Source organism: Falco naumanni, chromosome 15 (assembly GCF_017639655.2).
Source record: "Falco naumanni isolate bFalNau1 chromosome 15, bFalNau1.pat, whole genome shotgun sequence".
In the NCBI taxonomy this organism is placed as follows: Eukaryota; Metazoa; Chordata; class Aves; order Falconiformes; family Falconidae; genus Falco; species Falco naumanni.
This window is the reverse complement of record NC_054068.1, coordinates 15,028,636-15,047,650: the sequence shown is the minus strand read 5'-3', so window position 1 is coordinate 15,047,650 and position 19,015 is coordinate 15,028,636. Positions and strand designations below refer to the sequence as shown.

The 19,015-nt window shown below is 35.6% G+C and overlaps 1 long non-coding RNA gene across 2 annotated transcripts in view; it reads left to right on the top strand.

Annotated features, from left to right (window-relative positions):
• LOC121097954 overlaps nucleotides 1-15,156 on the top strand; it is a 37,314-nt gene extending 22,158 nt beyond the window's left edge. For both annotated transcript variants that reach the window (XR_005831133.1, XR_005831132.1), the window contains exons 3-4: nucleotides 7,891-7,998; nucleotides 9,269-15,156. This is a non-coding gene — a long non-coding RNA (uncharacterized LOC121097954). The remainder of the gene's footprint in view (nucleotides 1-7,890; nucleotides 7,999-9,268) is intronic.
• Nucleotides 15,157-19,015: the final 3,859 nt, after the last annotated feature.

Here is a 19,015-nt window from a genome sequence, read left to right as displayed (position 1 = left end):
CCTTCTTCTTGTCCTTGACATCCCTTGCCAGATTTAATTCCAAATAGACCTTAGCCTTCCTCATCACCTCTCTGCATGCTCTGACCACATCCTTAATTCTTCCCAAAAGGCCTGTCCCTTTTTCCACATCCCGTAAACTTCCTTCTTCTATTTGAGTTTTGACAGAAGCTCCTTCTCATCCACACAGGTGTCCTGTCCCTTTTGTTTGATTTCTTACTCACAAGGATAAACCGATCTTGAGTTTGGAGGAAGTGATGCTTGAATGTTAGCCACCTCTCTTAGACCACCCTCTATCTTCCAGAGCCCTAACCCAAGGGATTCCTCCAAGTAGGTCCTTGAAGAGGCCAAAGTTAGCTCTCCTGAAGTCAAGTGTTGCAATGCTATTTATCGCCCTACTCTTCCTCACGGAGATACGACTGAAGTAAGTATTACAATTCATACTAAAATGTAAGAAATTATGCTGTCATTTAAGAAAAAGGGAGAAAGAATAAAAGAGAAAGACTAGATTGTAAAATGCTTATATCCTTTTAGGTGGAGAAACCCCAAAACTGTATTGTAGGAGCAATCTTACTATAGCAAGTTTATTAACACAATTAACCTGAAGAACTGTTACTCAGAAGAAAAGGCTTTAAACATAGTCACTCACTTTGTATCCCAGATTTTCTTTTATACACTTAAGTTTCTAAAAAATTCTGCACAGCAGCACATGTTCAATTTCACCAAAGTCTATTTCAGACAGAACTGACTCTAGTTTGTCAGAGATCTTGCCATCTTACTAGGCCTAAGGATTCAACATGCCTTTTGTGTGTATGCGTATGTTCTAAGCACACATCATCTTTGTGATATATTTTCCTTGGTTTTGTGGGTTTGTCTCTAAAAAAAAAAATCAAATAAACTATTTGGTATATATTTCTTTTGGAGTTAATACTGCATATAAAGAGCTACAAGTTTTACCTTCTTTTAATATTTTTCTTATACGCTTGTCAGAAAAGCTACATTACATCCTATCAGATTAAGAAATCAAGATGGTAAAACAATGAAATATGAAGAGGTTCACTGAACGCCTTTATAATAAGAAACTTTCATCAGCAGACTCAGGAGAATTATTGTATTGTCTTCTGCCATCTCAGTGTGGTTACTGTGTGCGAGTCATTTATAGTCCATTAACAAGGGCCAGTGTCTCAGCAGGGGTAGACCGAAGTGAATGAAGCTGTACTGTATTATAACTGCTAAGCATCTGTTATTGAATGTTTAAGTCAGTTATTTCCAAATGGTGGTTTAATTACTGAGTTATGTCCTTTTTTTTTTTTTCTGATCATACATGTAAGAATGAGCATTCTCAAATGTTTTGAAATTAGTCATAATTTCTTTTTTAAAGTGACTTATTCCTGATCTGCATTTAGGGATTCAAAATGCAGATGAAAAAATTTACGGTAGAAAATTATACTATAACTGATTAAGCTAATTCAGCCACTCCAGAGGTATGCATTTCAAATCATATAGTTGTTCCTAATAATCAGAGCAAATGATAATGTGATCAGTCACAAAGATGATGCAGTCGGAGCACCCTGTTACACAGTCACTTTTTTCCCCTTAAGATTTCATTCTCCTCTTTCAAAAATCTTGGAATGAGAACGACCCACTTCCAAACTTCAGAAGTGGAAACATCTCTATGCCAGCTTATAATAGATCAGTTATTCACTGACCTGACCTGTTCTGAGAAAGGTCTTTTTCTCTTCCTTGGTTAGAAAAGTAGCTGTCAGAAGGATATATTTAAACAGATGTTTTTATAAATCTATACTCCTCTTGACTACCCGTTGAAGCTCATACACTAATTTCTTCAGGTGTACATTGTGGTTAAACTGTTGATAACTGCAATTCTTATTTCAGATTTGGGAAAGATAGGATTAAATTCTTCAGAAAGATTTGGGATCAAATGCTATACTGTAAACAGAAAAATGTTAAATCTGGGGGGCAGCTGAAATCATGAAGAACCTTTCTACCCAATTTGTTTCTGCCCTTTTTACCACCTGGTGATCATCTCAGAAAAGCACTGACTTACCCACCTTGAAAACTAAAAAACTCATGCAATTCAGCTGAAACAGACCAACAACATGCAGAATTTTAGTAAATACATAGGGGTTTGCTTAGCAACTTAGCCATTTTGTAGAAGGATCTGAAGTAATTTTAAGCACAAGTTACTACTGTACACAAAATTCCATATAACCTTTTTCTCCCCCTTAGTTAGGATAGTCCTTTAGTGGTTTTATACAGCCACACTCCTTTTTTTCAGAATTTATTGTAGTGAAGACATATGGCTTGTTTAGTTAAAAAAAAAAAATTTCAGTGACTCTTGGACTGTGATATCTGAAATAACAAAATAGATGAAATAGAGGCCTAAATTTGCTACAAATTCTCTGAAGGTTCAGGTTACGCCTACCTTTGTGAGGGAATAATGTGTGAAAGCCGGCAACTGCAACACTAATTCAGAAAAGACAGTCACAGAATCAAGCTTCATAGAATTTGTGTGTGATTTGATGTTTTTGCTCCATGGAAAGCTAAAACTATATTAGGTAAGTAAATCCTTATCTGATTAGCAAAAGTCTTATAATCAATGTAATTATGAATCAATTGTAATTATGAATGCAGAGCTATCTTCTATAATCCTGTGTTTTGTCTAGGTGCCTGTCTTCTAATTTATGTAGTTCTCTCTTAAATGGATGAAAGAGGTCTCTAACTTTCTTTCTGGTGATCAGAAACAAAGGATCATCTTTGTGCCTGTTGTTTATGGCAACAAAGATATTTATTGTTGGATGATCCTCTCCCAGTGGCTAACGCACATGTTGGAAAGCGTATTTTTTAGCAATACATAAAAGAGTCCCTTAAAGGCAAAAAACCAATACTGTTGGTAATACATCAACTACAGGAGGTAAAATAGAGGGTTTTTTTCTTCCACTTATGAATACTGTGTATAAAATGTATATATGAATTTTTACAAAATAGTAATAATTATTCAAACAATATATGTAAATAAGTATCAGAGGAACACTGCTTTCTTTTTAGGAATAGGACAGAAAATGAGCAATACATCTAAAGATTATTGTAGGTGCATTGAGGGTAGAAAAGAAGTAAAAACAGGTAAATATAAAGTGACTATGTTTTCAAGGGGAGAGAGATATTTTTGTGGCAAATCCGCTATGAAGATCAGTAGCAAGATAATGTTGACACTAAAACATAATTTTTAAATTCACACTTACCGTCTATTGAGATAAACAGAGCTTATGAATTCTGTCAGTCTCATCTCAAAAAAAGACCAACTTGCATGCCTTTACATTTCTTTCTTTTGATTTTGAGTTTTCTTTGAAGCATTAAAGACTGGGAACCTGTTGGTTGTTTGTTAAAAGCAAGTGCCTTTCAGGAAATACAAGGAGTGGCTATAAAAAAATATTACCTGATGTATAAATATCTAAGTGCCCAACTGTTTTGAAAAGTAAATAATTGCAAATCATCACATAAAAAGAAACTTTTTATTTTTGCAAGCTAACTAACTATCTTGTATCCACAATGTAAATGATGGTCTCCAAATAACAGCAAATAGTTAATAGTTACATCATCTATGTGGGTTCTGCCCAATGAACATTCCAGAACAATTTAAGCAAAGGCTTAAGCTAATTGTCTTCGCTGTTTTCTTTTGAACTAGTGTACTAGCTTGACCCGATTCCTCCTGTCCCCCACACTCCTGGACTCAAACTCCTACAGCCCCAATGGGCATGCAGAACCATACTTTAACTTCATCTACTTCAAATTTCCCATGGCAAAAAAGCCCTACAAGTCTTTATCTGGGACCAGTATTATTTTAACATTTCCATTAATGACACAGACAGTGGGACTGAGTTTAACTATTTAAATGTCACGTTATGAAATTCCTGAACTAATTGTAATTTCTGAATATTTAGTAATCCTCAAAGGTTTCCTCCTCATGAACTTGGCCAGTCTACTTTTGAAACCATGTAAAGTAACCACAGTAAGCTGTACAGATTTACTGCATATGGTATGAAGAACCATTACCCTTGGCTCAGTTGGCTTCATCTTTGGCATCCCAGTTACCGTATTAGACACTAACCACCTAATTCCTACCCATCATCTCTATTTCATTCTCTTCTTTGCAGATCTCTATTACACCATCACATAGTTATTTTCTTTATAGCTTGAAGGTTCATTTCACAGATGACAAATCACTTTTTAATCTATAAAAATTCTGCCCTCCTAGTTCGATTCAGAAAAAAAAAAAAAAACACAAAAAAGAAAAAAGACTGAGGTGTATGGATTTACAACTACTTTTTCATGGTGCAAAATCTGGGTTTTGCATTTCTTCCTATTGACAATTTGCTTTGTCAAGGATGAAAAGGGAAAAATAGAATATCAATACAGCTTTGTATGCAGACCTAAAAACTACCCATCATTCTTAGTAAGTACATATAATTTGTCACAATTCATTAGTCATTCAATAACTGCTATGAAACTGGAAGGAATATTTGCCGTACAGCAGCATTTCGCAAAAGCAAGGATCCAACATACAACTAAGCACATTTGATAAAACGTTCCTGTGAAATAACTAACACAAAGGTTCTTTTGTCTGGTTATTGTGCTAAAACATGCTCAATATTGGCTGATGCTAGCACAAAAATGACTATGTCTAGTCTTACAAAGAAATTTGTATTGCAGCTCCTATAAACCAACTTGTTCACAAAGAGGAAAAACAAGAGTTCTCCTCCTTTCTTTCAAAACTAAGGTGCACAGTATCAGACTGAGTTATTCTTTGTTTCAGATAAATATCCCTGCTTTAACTTTATTGAAATGAGAAAAAGGCGTTACATTAGAGAATGTATTTTTTAAAAAACAAAACTTAGTAAACTTTTGAAAGATTTACAAGCTAAAGATGCAGATTGTTTCCTTTTCCTCTTCAAAAAGTTTTTTAGTAGAGAAAATCGTTGAAAGAAAGAAAAGAAAAAAAGGAACAGTGTATAGACAAAGTGCAGATAAAACAGTTAACACTTGGGGATCTCACTAGGCTTTTAGACTTACAAAATCTGGAACATCTTGGTTGCTGTTAAGCACATTGTCAAAAGAAATCAGCAGTTGAACTCAGAAATGGTGGGGGCATTTCCAGGCTATTTAAATAAAAGATTAGTTTTAATGGCAATTGCTCTCTAGAATTATTGGATTTTTTGTTGTTGTTGTTTTATACCTTTATCAATAGTTTTATTCTGTTGATCACTTTCTAAAAAAAGGGCTGAGACCCACCGAAATTCTTACATGTGCATTAAGAATGTTTACAGTCCCTCTTGGATTTATGCCCAATGTGTGTTGCTGACTGTTTGAATGCCAGTTCTTTTAAAAAGGTCCAGATTCTTTATGCAGTCTCAAGTCGTTCCTCTTTATAAACACATAATATGTCTTCTCTCATTCATTAATTTAATAAAAAGTCACTCAGACATCATGCATGAGACATCTACACAGGAATAATTTTGTTTAATGTGAATCTTCCCCTTTTGTATGTTGCTGTTAAACATCAAGCTAGATATTCCCCTGTATATGAAGTAAGTTTTGATGTTCTTACTCCAATTTTATTTAGGCCAAGTTTACATTAATGTCACTAATTAAAAAACAATTATACTCTCCATTCCCATATGCTCTGTACATATGAGGAGTGAAAACCAAGTAAGGATTAAGTAGTAATGCCCTTGCTCAGAAGGTACACAGCACATTAAACAAATTTCATGTCTTAAATTACTTCTACTCCCTCAATGTGTTCTTAAGATTCCATCTCTAGGTTTCACTGTGTTTTGTAATACTCCTTTTGTGTGCTGACGATGGGCTCTTCAGCCTTCAGTAACTGGTGGCTGACTTCCTAGGTAAAGCAACACTCAGAGGTATATGCACAAGTATATCAATAATATTCTAGTTCATTTCTGATTCTTAGAGGGATAGTTGTAGATATATGTGAAGTATATAAGCCATAAAGCTCAGATTTAGCATATTTATAATATATTGACTATTAGAGAATTATGACATATAATCCTGTTCTCAAATCCTCCTGCAGATTACCTTTTTATTCATCTTATCTCAGTAATTGCACATCCCTCTTCTATTGTCTTTGTCAACCTCATTTCATAATAACCACTGGTGTTACTATAGCCGCTACACTAATCAAACTAAAATTAGAATTCTAAACCACTAATTTTAAGAAATATTTAATGTACTTTGCAACATTTTTACCCCTTTTTCCAAAGAATCAAAGTGACAATTCTGACTTCTATCTTAACTGCAAATATCTTAAATTGATCAAGTGTGGGCTTTAGAAAACACCTAGAGCTTTAACCATGCAAAACTCTTAACTCAAGATATGTATATCATATCCTGGTCCCATCAAAAGAAACATGACCAGCAGGTTCAGGGACATGATTCTACCCCTCTACTCTGCTCTGGTGAGATCCCACCTGGACTACTGCATCCATCTCTGGAGACAGACATGGACCTGCTGGAGCAGGTCCAGAGGAGGGCCAGAAAAATGATCAGAGGGATGGAACACCTCTCTCTTATGAGGAAAAGCTGAGAGAGTTGGGGTTGTTCAGCCTGGAGAAGTGAAGGCTCCAGCAGACCTCACTGCAGCCTTTCAATACTTAAAGGGCCTTAGAAGAAAGACGGGGACAGACATTTTAGTAGGGCCCATCACAATAGGACAAGGTGTAATGGCTTTAAACTAAAAGTGTGTAGATTCAGAGTAAATATGAGGAAGAATTTTTTTACAATGAGGTGGTGAAACACTGGAACAGGTTGCCCAGACAGGTAGTAGATGCCCCACCCCTGGAAACATTCAAGGTCAGGCTGGACAGGTCTCTGAGCAACTTGATCTAGTTGAAGATGTCCCTGCTCATTGCAGCAGGGTTGGACTAGATGGCCTTTAAAGGTCCCTTCCAATCCAAGGAATTGACAGATGCATAGAGGGTACAGGAACTTTAAATATATTATTTCTAGAGGAAGAGATGTACCAACAAGAAGCACATCACAGTCACCTGAATCTGGTTACAATAATATGGACCTCAGACATACCTTGAAAAACTCAAGAAAATCATACTCTGTAACTTAACTTTATACTGCCTGTGAAAAAACATAATTCTGTTTAGTGCAGCTACAATTTTCCAAGCTATCCAGAAACCTAAAACAAAAGTCTGAAAGCATTAAAAAAAGGAAAATTGAAAGTTATATCAAATAGAAAGTGACGTGTTAGAAGAAGAAGGGAGTATGAAGGGTCAAAATGCAATTTTCAGACAGTGAAACTAAACACTATAAAAACTTATAGACAGTACTTAACTAATACACCAATAAAATTGTTACAAAAGTTTTATAACTCAATACAGTAAAGGTGGCATCTGTGTGATACAAGAGAGCCTTGCATAAAGCCTGTAGTTCCAAAGCCTTTTCTCTATGAAGCAGAAGGATTTACTACAGGAGATGTCCTAAAACTGCTTTATACAACACCAGTCTTCCTCAGACCCATTTTCCAATTTAAAATAAAAAGAAAAAAAGAAAGGGGGGGGGGGGGGGAGAAGAAAGATAAAGCAGTGTAGAAGAGGTGCCATCTATTTCAGCTGTCCTGTCTTTGTCCACTCCTGTCTATCATTGTATGAGTGAAGATCAGTGAAGATTTAAATCATGGTTCTGTTCCTGTGTTTGTAAAGGAGAACTACAACATTTTGGATAACAAAAACTGTTGTGCTAGAAAGTATCTATATAACCCTATAACATACTTTTATCTATGGAATCAGCAGAGTGACTACGATCATACTAAGCATCATTAAAGGGTTTATTCTTTTATTCTTTACAAAGGCAATATTAAAGGCTCCTTCTGTGTGTTGTGGTTTAACCCCAGCTGGCAAATAAGCACCATGAAGTCGCTCATTCACTCCCCCTCTCCCTTGGAGAATTGTGAAAAAGGTAAAACATGTGGGTTGAGATAAGAACAATTTAGTAATTGAAATAAAATAATAACAACAATTGTAATGAAAAGGAGAAAGGGAAAGAGAAATAAAATACAAACAGAAAAAATGGCCACCCGAACGATGCACAATACAATTGCTCACTACCTGCTGACCGATGCCCAGCCAGCCTCCAAGCAGCAATTGTCTGGCCCCAGCCAACTCCTCTAGTTTATATACTGAGCATGATGTTCTATGGTATGGAATATCCCTTTGGCTAGTTCAGGTCAGCTGTCCTGGAGGTATTTCCTCCCAGTTTCTTGTGTACCTCCGGCCTTCTCGCTGGCAGGACCTAACAAACTGAAAAGTCCTTGACTTGGTATAAACATTACAAGTAAAACCATCAGTGCACTATCAACAGTATCCTCATACTAAATCCACTAAACACAGCATTGTACTGGCTACTGAAAAGAAAATTAACTCTAATGCAACTGAAACCAGGACACTGTGTTACCTGATAATTTATTTTACAAGGTAAAGCAACTACCTTGTTCTTTACAGTTAGTGGGGAAGAGTTATTTAATATTTATCTTTATTTCCTTAACAACTGAAGGGGAAAACCAGCAACTCAAGTGAGATTTGTCCTGTCCTGAGATAAAATGCATGAATCGTGTCAGATGAACAGTCCTCTAGAAGTGTGTAGTTAGCTCCACTGTTTGTAAAAGGCTTGGATGCAGACACCTACATTCTAAGTATGTGAAGCAGATTATAGGAATCTCGGTCTTTTACATCAGGTTTTCTATTTTATTACAAAAAGTACTACCTATAAAAGCCTCTTAATCAGTTAATCTTCATAAAATGTCAAAAACCTCTGACAAGGTCTTTAAGTAAAACTGCTGTTCTGTGTAACCTAAATCTGTAACACCACCTATAATCTGCTTTAAGTTGCTATTTTTCATGTACAAGTCACAGAGTTGAGTGGAGGTAGTAGGCTTTGCTATGAAATCATCAAATCCTTGATATCCTGACTCTCATGCATTTGTTTGGGGTTTTTTTTGCTTTACTTAGGAAAACAACAGAAAGACTTTAAGAAATTTATTTTACTTTCAACAGTGTTACTTGCAAAAGCTGCTTTATAAATGCTGATGTTGTAAAAGCTGTAATAAAGTTGTTTGCTACTCCTATATTTTAACCTTAGTCAAGTTTAAAGCTATTGTATACATTACTACATAAACTGCAGTAAAAGACAAAGACTACCATATGATTCTGCTCTTTCCATTTATCCACAGATCTTACAGACTTCAATGAGTTTCTTTGATACAACTCCCACTGGCAGGCTAATGAAGCTTTTTTTCTAATAATATGGATGAACTGGATGTGAGCCTTCCATTTCATGCTGAGAATTTTTTGCAGCAGTTTCACTTCTTTATTCTTGCCAAAATAGCCCTTGTTTTTCCTTTTCTGCTAATTGCAGTTGCTATCACAGCTATTATTTCTGGGTTTTTCTTTTTAGGTTGACATACTATTCTTTCAAGATATTTTAAGCGATTTGAATTACCCTTTTTTTTGACCTACAGAGGTTCATAGTGTATGTTTTTGTATTTTATTCTTAAACTCCAATTTTGCAGATTCTTTTATAAAGGCTTATCAGAAGCTGAGAACGTAGAACCAAGTATCTTAAATAGCAAGCACATCCAGCATGGCAAGCTGTCAATTATTACGTGTTTTTTGTATAAAGTGCTGCGTTCAGGCTTTGGTAAAACCATTTTTTGCTGAATGTAGCCAAGTCTCTTTATCTGTGCAGAGTGTGATTACAGACGTACATGTCAACCACTACTGTTCACCCAGAGTCCTACAGCTAGCAAAGATCCAGAAATAGGCCAGGTTAGCAGGAATGGCAAATTGAAGTGACTGGAAATTCGCTGCTGTAGCACTTAACAGAGAGTATCCAGCAATGCAAGAATTTAGAAAATTCAAAGATACTTTCTCACATTCAACCAGCTCCCCAGAGAACCCAGGGTTTTTTTGAAGGGCATATGCTTGATTAGATGTGTAGCTATTCTTCAAGCTTCTCTCCCCTTCTGCCAGTACCAATTAAAGCACTTTCCTTGTTTTTCATGTAAGTTTTGTCATACTTCAATATTAATAATGCATCACTAATGAAAGCACACAAAATAATCTTAAGAGAGATTTTGCAATTTTGCAAAAGAGGGCCTTGCGTTATTTTGTTACTAATGCATCATGAGTACCGAAACTTGACAGGAGATTCTGAACACAAAAAAATGTATTAGTAATATTTTTCTATGCCAAAACCTTCAGGGAGGACCTGAGGAGAAAGTAGGTACAGAAATAGCAAGTGTGGCCAGAGTTTTCAACTGACCTGAGATAACCTAAAGGCAACCATTTCAAATACTGGTAGCTACTCCCTCAAACAGGCTTTTAAAGATGTCCTAAGCTAGACTCCTAAAGCAGGTGTTTGTTGAAACTGGAAGTCAGAAGGCTGTCCAAAATTTCTACTACTATGCCAAACCTAGATAAAATTGTTGTTGCTCTGCTCAGGAAGTATAGGGACTACTTTCTTTTAGCCTTCAAAGGATTAAATCTTTTTAAAGTAAGAGAGATAAGCCCATAGACTCAGTTTGCTCTAAACTGAAAGCAGAACTCAGCTGATAAGAAAAAGTAAAGCGGAGGCTGGAAGAATATAGAGAGTTCTGCGTTCTTGGGACATTCAGGCACAATTTTACAGCACAAATCATCTGAGAACTGTCACTGTACACAGATTGCAAAGTTTCAGTTCAAATCACCTGCATGATGCAGTACCTTTACTAAATTATCAGTTGAGGTTCACACACAGGAGTTTTACTGACACATGGAATTGTCATGTTTCCATTGTGTTGCAGGTTTTCTTCTGAGAACTATGCAAGAACTAGCAAGAACAAAAATCAGCAGATCACCACTGCTGTCTCATATAGCCTCCTCTGTGCAAGGTCTCAGTGTAATTCACACTCATGACAAAAAACAGGACTATCAACCAGTAAGACACACAACTGAACTTTCTTAGTTTCATTTTTGCTCTTATTTAGATAGGTGCCTTTAAATTCAGCTGTGGATGCTGTAGGCTGTTATCTCCACTGACTTTGATGAAACCTTGCTTGAGTGATAAAAGAATTTTTCCATCAAAGATACCAGGCCACAAACAGCAAAGATCCTGGAGCTTTTTATATTTAGAAAATGAGCAACCACAGGAATGCTGCTGGTTTCACTACAGACCCTCAAAAGAATTCAACAAACATCATTAAATCAAATCTCACTGTGCCAGTTCTTAAACATAGTACGTACTTTTACCTTTGAATTTTAAGCAATCTCTAGAACCCTTTTAAAAATATAAGGTTCAGTGACTCTCATTAGTGAGTTCTTAAAGCAACAGGTATTGCTGTGTGTATCCTCAGGGAAGCTATCTAAAAAAAGCATAATAAGAAGGTTTGTCTAGAACCCAGCATAACGGAGTAGAGAAAGTACTGTAGTTTAAACTGGTAACCAGAGATCATTAGGCTAATTAAAACATGCTGACCTAACAGGATTCTAAACAGTGAGATATCAATACAGCCAAGGTATGCTGTACAGATCAGAGGTGCTCTCATTATCTGACAGATATGTTACACAGGGTAGTTCACATCCATGCAGAAATTTGATTCTCAGAAATAAGAAAAAGACCCTAAGCTGCATTATTATATTCAGTTGTAGTCCTTTATACTTGTAAAAATCTCAAATTTGTACACTATTTGCCCCTCCAAGAACTGTGGATCCTATCCAAATACAGTGAAGATATCACGTGCACTTCTGTCAGTGTAAGTGAAATTTATAGAGGCCTGTAACAATTTCAGCAAGACAGGATCATTCTCATGAAACTTACCCTCTCCAGAGGTCCCTGGCTAACCTCTTGTTGAATCTGTATACAGAGACAGAAATAAGTTACATAATTATCTTTCCTACATTTGAACAAACTTCAGCTTTGATTTCCATGCTTGCACAGAATTTATCTTTCAACGTGTGTACTGAAGTTTACCCACCTGTCTGCCAGACTTAGCAAACAACAGGTTTATTACCACATTAAATATTGGTCTTTCACATGTGCATTTGCATTCGGTAAAAAGAGAAAAGATCAAGTATGCCCAAGAAGAATGCCTCCCAAACTGGTTTGGTTTAGCTGGAAACAAAGAGTGTCCTTAAGAAAATTCCCCAAGCAGCACATACTAATGCAAATATTTTCATCGTAAGGGAGCACAGTAGTAAGAACACCTGACCTGCCAGATTCTGTTCAGAACTTAGTACTTCCCTTACAAAAATGTGGCAATCTAAGCTAATTCTTCATAAGTTCGTAACCAACATGCCTGCTCAGTAAACGGTGCTTGCACAGTATTTTGAGTGAAAATGTTCATGAAGCTTATGTTTAAAAATCAGCACTTGAACATTTGACATGAAACTTCTACTCAGGTTAAAAAACATTTTATGTAAAACTGAATGTACATTTTTGTTTTCATTTCAGGTTTAAAAAGTTAGCTAATGAAAATGCCAAACACATGCTGTTATTCAACCATGCATTATTCTGGTTTGCAGTTAAAACAGATAACCTGGTGAGCTTTATGACTTTGATTGTGGCATTATTTGTTGTTTTTGCTTTGAGCTCTCCTTCTTTAAGTGCTGCATCAAAATATTTGACATTACCTTATATCATCCAGGTAAAACAAATTATTCACAGGTTAACCTTGCTGTTAAATTATGTTGTCACATGTAATTTCTTATTCTAACCACTGTTTATACCACGCAGTTCAAGACTTTAATTCTCTTGGGCCACATTCTATCCTACTTATATTCAGACAGCATTTTGCAGGCATGCCAATGCACAGCAACAAAAAGGAGGGGTATAGAAGTCTGTACTTTGCAGAGAGCTCTTGTACAACACAAAGTTATACATTTAGCTAATGTATATGCCATTGTTACTGAATATATATTTCATTTCACATTAATGCCCTTCTATAGCTTATTAAAATCACTTGTAATATCTTCCCAAAATAAGCCTGGAAGAATTTCACTAAGGATAATGCAAAGACTGTATTTTCTTTTTGTATCTGTATCACATTTAGTACAGTATGCCGCAAATCTGATTACTTTGTGTACTGCTAAAAAAAAAAAAAAAGTAGCTGTTCTAAACATGGATGTTTAGTGCATGTAAATATAACTAATATTTTTAGAATGCATAAGAAAAATATGAATCTCAGTTTGCTTCACTGAATAAAAGGAATTAGAATTCTTCCTTCAAAATAAATAAAGTGTGTTAGTTTTGTCTTCATCATCATCATTGTACAGTCTCAGGTTAGTGCTTCAAGTTGAGGTTTTTCCAGTTTTTGTTTTAGGGTTTGTTTTAGGAGTTGTTGTTGTTGTTGGTTTTTTTTTTAATATTTTTTCTGTCTGCAAGTATTTCAAATCATAATAACAACCTGATATGCAATAAGCATTTTTTCTATCTCGGCCTTTTTTCACCTGTCTTACTTCCACATAAAATTAATAAAAATTCAAACACCTACTCAAAATTAGCATAGAGAAATGAACACACTATAGTAGCATTACTGCTTGATTGTCAGTGTTGTTACAATATACATATATTTACTTAAAATTTCACAGTAAACTCTATTGCCTTCAACAACTATGCAATATCTCCTTAAAATGAGAAGAGAGGCCAGAAAAACACAGGGCTTCACATCAAACTGTGAAAGATACTTTTCTAGCTGCTGCAGCTTGGCAGTCTCCACAGGCAGTTCTAATAGCTTAGAAATTGCCTCTGGGTCTATCACTGAATTCTATTGTTGATGAGCTTTTGTATTGCTTCATTCTTAAGCAGCCTTTTACTTTGATTAGTCACTTCTTTTTCCTCAACAGAGCCATTACAGACAAAAAAGAGCAAAAGATGATTTTCCAATAATTATATCAGTGGGGTTTTTTTCTTGTTAAATTATGAGTTCTCCAGGTGTGTGTGTGAGAACAGGAACTGAGACAGAATCAAAATTTACTCCAGTTGAAGATATAATGGATTATGCCTTGGCAAGACCTACATGTAGATGTGGCAGCAAGACCACAGTTCATACAGATACTTTAAATTCTGTTAAGAAGTAATAGTATTATTAAAGATACTGTGCATGCTTTAACTAACATTCAGTCTAGAAGCTTCATCTTTAATCACATGCAAACCACAAAGAATGTTGCCTATTCAGCAAGTAACAAGATTACCCTAGCACATTGGTGTTTGTTTGTCCACTCACAGCTGAATGATCATCACAGGTTAAATCAGGTTTTATTATCTTTGGTTAATAAAAAAAGTTTAAGAACTTGTGCATTTTCATGGACATTTATAAACTCTATGAGTAGTGAAACTGGCTAATCCAACATGTAAATTGTCCTGTAACAGCAGAATTAACTGGGTAGGGTCAATTTTTACATTGGTCCTCTAATACATCAATGTTCCGTTCTTAAAATTAGAAACCTTCTGAGTAGCTTTCAGCAAAATTTCAAAGAATGTCCTTATTTTTAACCATATTTAATATTACTAGTGCACTTATTGACATGTTCAGAGAGCCCAAAAGGAATAAGTAGCATGAACAAATCTCATACACCTTTAAATCATACATGCCTCTCACACATTCCAAATGATCAATGTGTCATAATGATAGGATGGCAAAGAGACATAAATGTTAACATCTTGCAGTCATGCCAATTATAGTCTATTTGTAGGAAATAGAGCACAGATACCGAGTCAGAGGTCTGCCAGCGTAGCTGCCCTCCAAGTATGGCCTGTGTGTGCTAGAAATAACTATTTTTTATATAACATATTTTACAACAATATTTTACATATTTCCTGCAGACAAGTCTTCAGTATGTGTAAGCGTTGCTTTGACTAAAAGAGCCAACTGCTGGTTGTGAACGTCTGTACAATTACTTTGCAAGACCTAAGAACAAGATCATCTGTCATTCCTCAATACGCCATTCTGTTCATAGGTACAATAAGGTAATTGGTTTTGTGATTAAACACTCATATTTTTTCCCAAAGGAATACAAACATTTGTAATATTAAGTTTTTATCTTACGCTAAAATTTCCACTGCTATTAAAGAAGCTTAAAACTCTGAGATGTGAGTACCATTTTTTTTTCTATTAATAGTTCAGCTAACACTGAGATCCAAACTCATTTACACAGTTCTAAGATGAAGACTGAGTGTGAAAAAACAAATCAAAGCAAATAAAAGGCTGGAGAAAGGAAGTACTAATTCTCATTACAGATTGGAAACAGGGACAGATCAAGTGATGTGGTCAAGACAAAACTGGAAACTATACCTAAATCTCATGATCAGTTGGCCTAGGCATCCACAATGCATTACATTTTTTGACAACTATATAAAGCACAAACTATTTTAAAATATTTGAAATAACCTCTTTTTAATAGTGAAATTCTCTTTTAATTATGGATGAGTGAACCATTTTAAAAAAATTTCTCTCTTCAGTAAGAAATGTGTCACCATGTACTACAAAAAATTGGGGTGAATAGATATTATTTCAAACTGAGTTCTCACATCTTCTCTAACAGCCTTTTTTCCCATTACAACGGATGCTCACTCTTCTACTGTACTAGCCTATCCAAAATGTTACTCTAGCACAATCACTGGCTTTTCTTTTCAGTAGCTTCAGGGTGAGCACAAATGTTCCTGAACCCTGAGTAAAGCATCTGAACACATAATGAATTAATGAATGCCTAGTCTCTACTTACTAGTGTTTTGTTTGTTTTTTTTTTTTTTCCTTAACCTCTTCTCCAGTTACCCTCAGTACCCACTTCATTTTCAAGGCAATCAGTGTCACCTTTCATACTATTATTTTGTCTTGAAATACCCTACACAATTTGTTAACAAAGTTACCATTATGACCTTTGTAAATCTACCTTCATAATACGCCATCTTTTTCAGAAAAATAATTAAACAGGTAAACGCAGCCAGATTGCTTATAGGAAGCTAGTATACTTTTTAAAAATATAGCATTTTCCTTAGAATAGTAATGATTCCCAAAGTGTTTATACTGAGACACTGGAAAAACAGGACTTTTCCCTATTAGGTTCTGTAAGTACTTGAGAACAGAAAAATTTGGGGTAGAAAAATGTTAATGAAAATACTGCATTATAAAAGTTAAAATAACTGGTCAAATAACCATGCCAACAAATATGCAAAGATAATTGGTAGCAATCTGGCTCTACTATACTGCATTTTGACTTATTGTAAAGGCACTCTCTCCCAGCTACAGTTTAGATCCTTTCAGTGACTGTACAGATGATCAGATCTGGCTAGCACTTCAAAGAACTTTTGTGAAAGATACAGGAGGTATTTCGGGATTTCAGAGAGTTTATTTTCTGATAAATGTACTAAAATGAATTATGCCATATAATTATTCATAAAGCTTATAACAACAATACTGAATGAGTACTCTCACTAGTGTGAGTATCCTATAACTAAAATGTGCTTTCCTCCTTTCATTTTTATGTGGTACAATATAGCTAGAGATATATGACACAACAAATTATAAAATCAAACACACACACAGTGGAGCACAACCAGTAAAAAGAACATTAAAAAAGTCTTGCCTTTTTTTCTTTTTCTTTTTTTCTTTTTTTCTTTTTTTTTTTTAAACACACTAGTTGTTAAAATTGCCAGGAAACCTACAATCAACTATTGAAAATGGAGGGGCACAGCAGCTACTTTGCCTGGCAAAAGCACAACTTAAAATACAAAAGTAATTGAAGAGAATCTGAATTTATTTGAGTAAGAAATCTGACCACTATAAATATCTGAAGCTTCAAATCAAATTCCACATCAATGTTGCATATAATTCCACAGTTTAATCACACTGAAAGGTGTGCAGTGTTGCAGCACTGGTTATCACCTCATGTACAGTATTTTTCTTAAACTGCACGAATTAGGTAGGATTAAAATTATACAACACAAGTTTCTTAAATATGAAAATTGTTTAATCAAACTGAAATTCACTGCTGATGGCTCCAAATCCTCTTAATGCTTCCAGATGCCAATATTTGCCCTGTTTCTTTCATGGTTGGGATACATGGATTACCAGCCAAGCCCCCATCAGCTGCACAGACAGTAATAGTCATGCTCTGAGCAGCTAGCAAGAGGGCTCATAGGAAAACCAGGTTTAGCAAAAGCTCTCTAGGGCTTCTTGTTTATTTACAGGACATTTGTTCAACCAAACTGACACACAGACCGGCAAAGCCTCCAACTGTATTCCCTTCATGCAGCTGTGCAGCCTGTAAACTCCGTGCAAACAGAACCATTATTACATTTCTTCTTCTGATTTTTCCTCATCCTCCCTCAGGGCTACTCAAGCCCTTTTCAAGTTTTGAGCCTCAGCAGACATAGCTGGAACAGTCTGCTTCAGATCAGGGAGGCCCAATCCACTGAAAATCTGAAATCTTCTCCTGATATTTAGTACTTCAGTCCAAAGTGGAGCACGGCTTTTCCCTATGGCGCTGCCTGGCAAACAGCCCACAGTATTACCATCTCCGGGAAACAGCAAATGACTCATGTTCATTAAGGTGGCACCGTTTCTAGTCTGGTACACATACCGTTGAAGCAGATCTCTGTTGCTGGATACAGAGCAGGAGGTAGTGTGCAAGGAACAGAGATATATTTTTTTTAAAGTTAAAGTTAATTTTGTCTCTGAACTATAATAAGGCTGTGGAGGCAGTCTTTTTAGATGTACAATGTATCTTTTAGATTTCAAAAGCCAGCTGTATTGTTTTAATGCGCTTCTGTTTAACACTAGTTTTATTTTTTGGTTTTCTACTCATACGAATCATCTGAAAGGTATGCTACATGTAACTTAATAATTCACTTTATCAATCCATTAGCAGTTATGGAAGAAAAGTCAAATTTCAACAAAATGAACATTCCTTAACTACAAATCAGCCCCCCAAAAGACAAACATGAATGCTAGAAACCTGCTACACGTATACAGACTGATGTGACCAGATGGCACACAGATAATATGTACGAATATTACTGACAGGTTTTGCCATTTATCAGCCTGAGTCCCGCTCACACACGAAGCTGAATTTCTCTACCAATTTGTGTAACAATGATTGGATCAATTCTGTCTTAGTTTCTGCATTTCCAGAATTTGACAAATGACACAGACCAGATTTAGTTAATTTCAACCCCAAGTATCCAGAATACAGAGTCCTTTGCTTTCCTGTGGATGATCATTCTCCACATTTCAGTTTTTCTAAATAATTCCTGTGGGCACAGATTTTCAAAAACTAAGTTTGAGGCAATGTCTTATGACAAAACACTAACACAGTCAATCTGAATATCCAAGCCTCTCCCACTGTTCTAGCAAGAAGACACTGCTTCTTTAGTTTCCCTCTGCTTATAATCAAAATTGACAACTACACCTATTCCATGTTCTCAGGCTTTTACAGAGAACACCAGACCTCTCCTCAACTAGAACCAACAGTAATACAATGCTGGCTAGCCACTAGGCATTAAAAAGACCTTTTTTATGTTCCCATTAATTTATAAAGCAGGTTTGTTGCCGTGTCCTGGTTTCCCCAAGATTCCAGATATGTGCTGTGTAGCACCTTCATATTGTTTGTAATCAGTGCTGCATGTTCTAAAATGATGCAAGGGGCTGAACTGTGAGAGACTTTTTAAAAAAATAAACAAATATGCAATTCCTTTATCAGTTAAATAGTCTTTAATTAACTAACCTCACTTGACCAGACTAATTGGCATAAAAAATACGCATCTCTGTGTTTAGCTGTATTTGAATAAATGTGAATGTCGGTGTTAATTAAGAGTAGATCAAGAGCTATCATTCCACTACTCAAAATGTAAATTTCCCTCAAAAAGGATTGTAAATAAGCAGTTACTTCTTTATAGTGCACAAAACTGTAATTGTGCAAACCTTCAGAAAAGACCAATGTCAAAG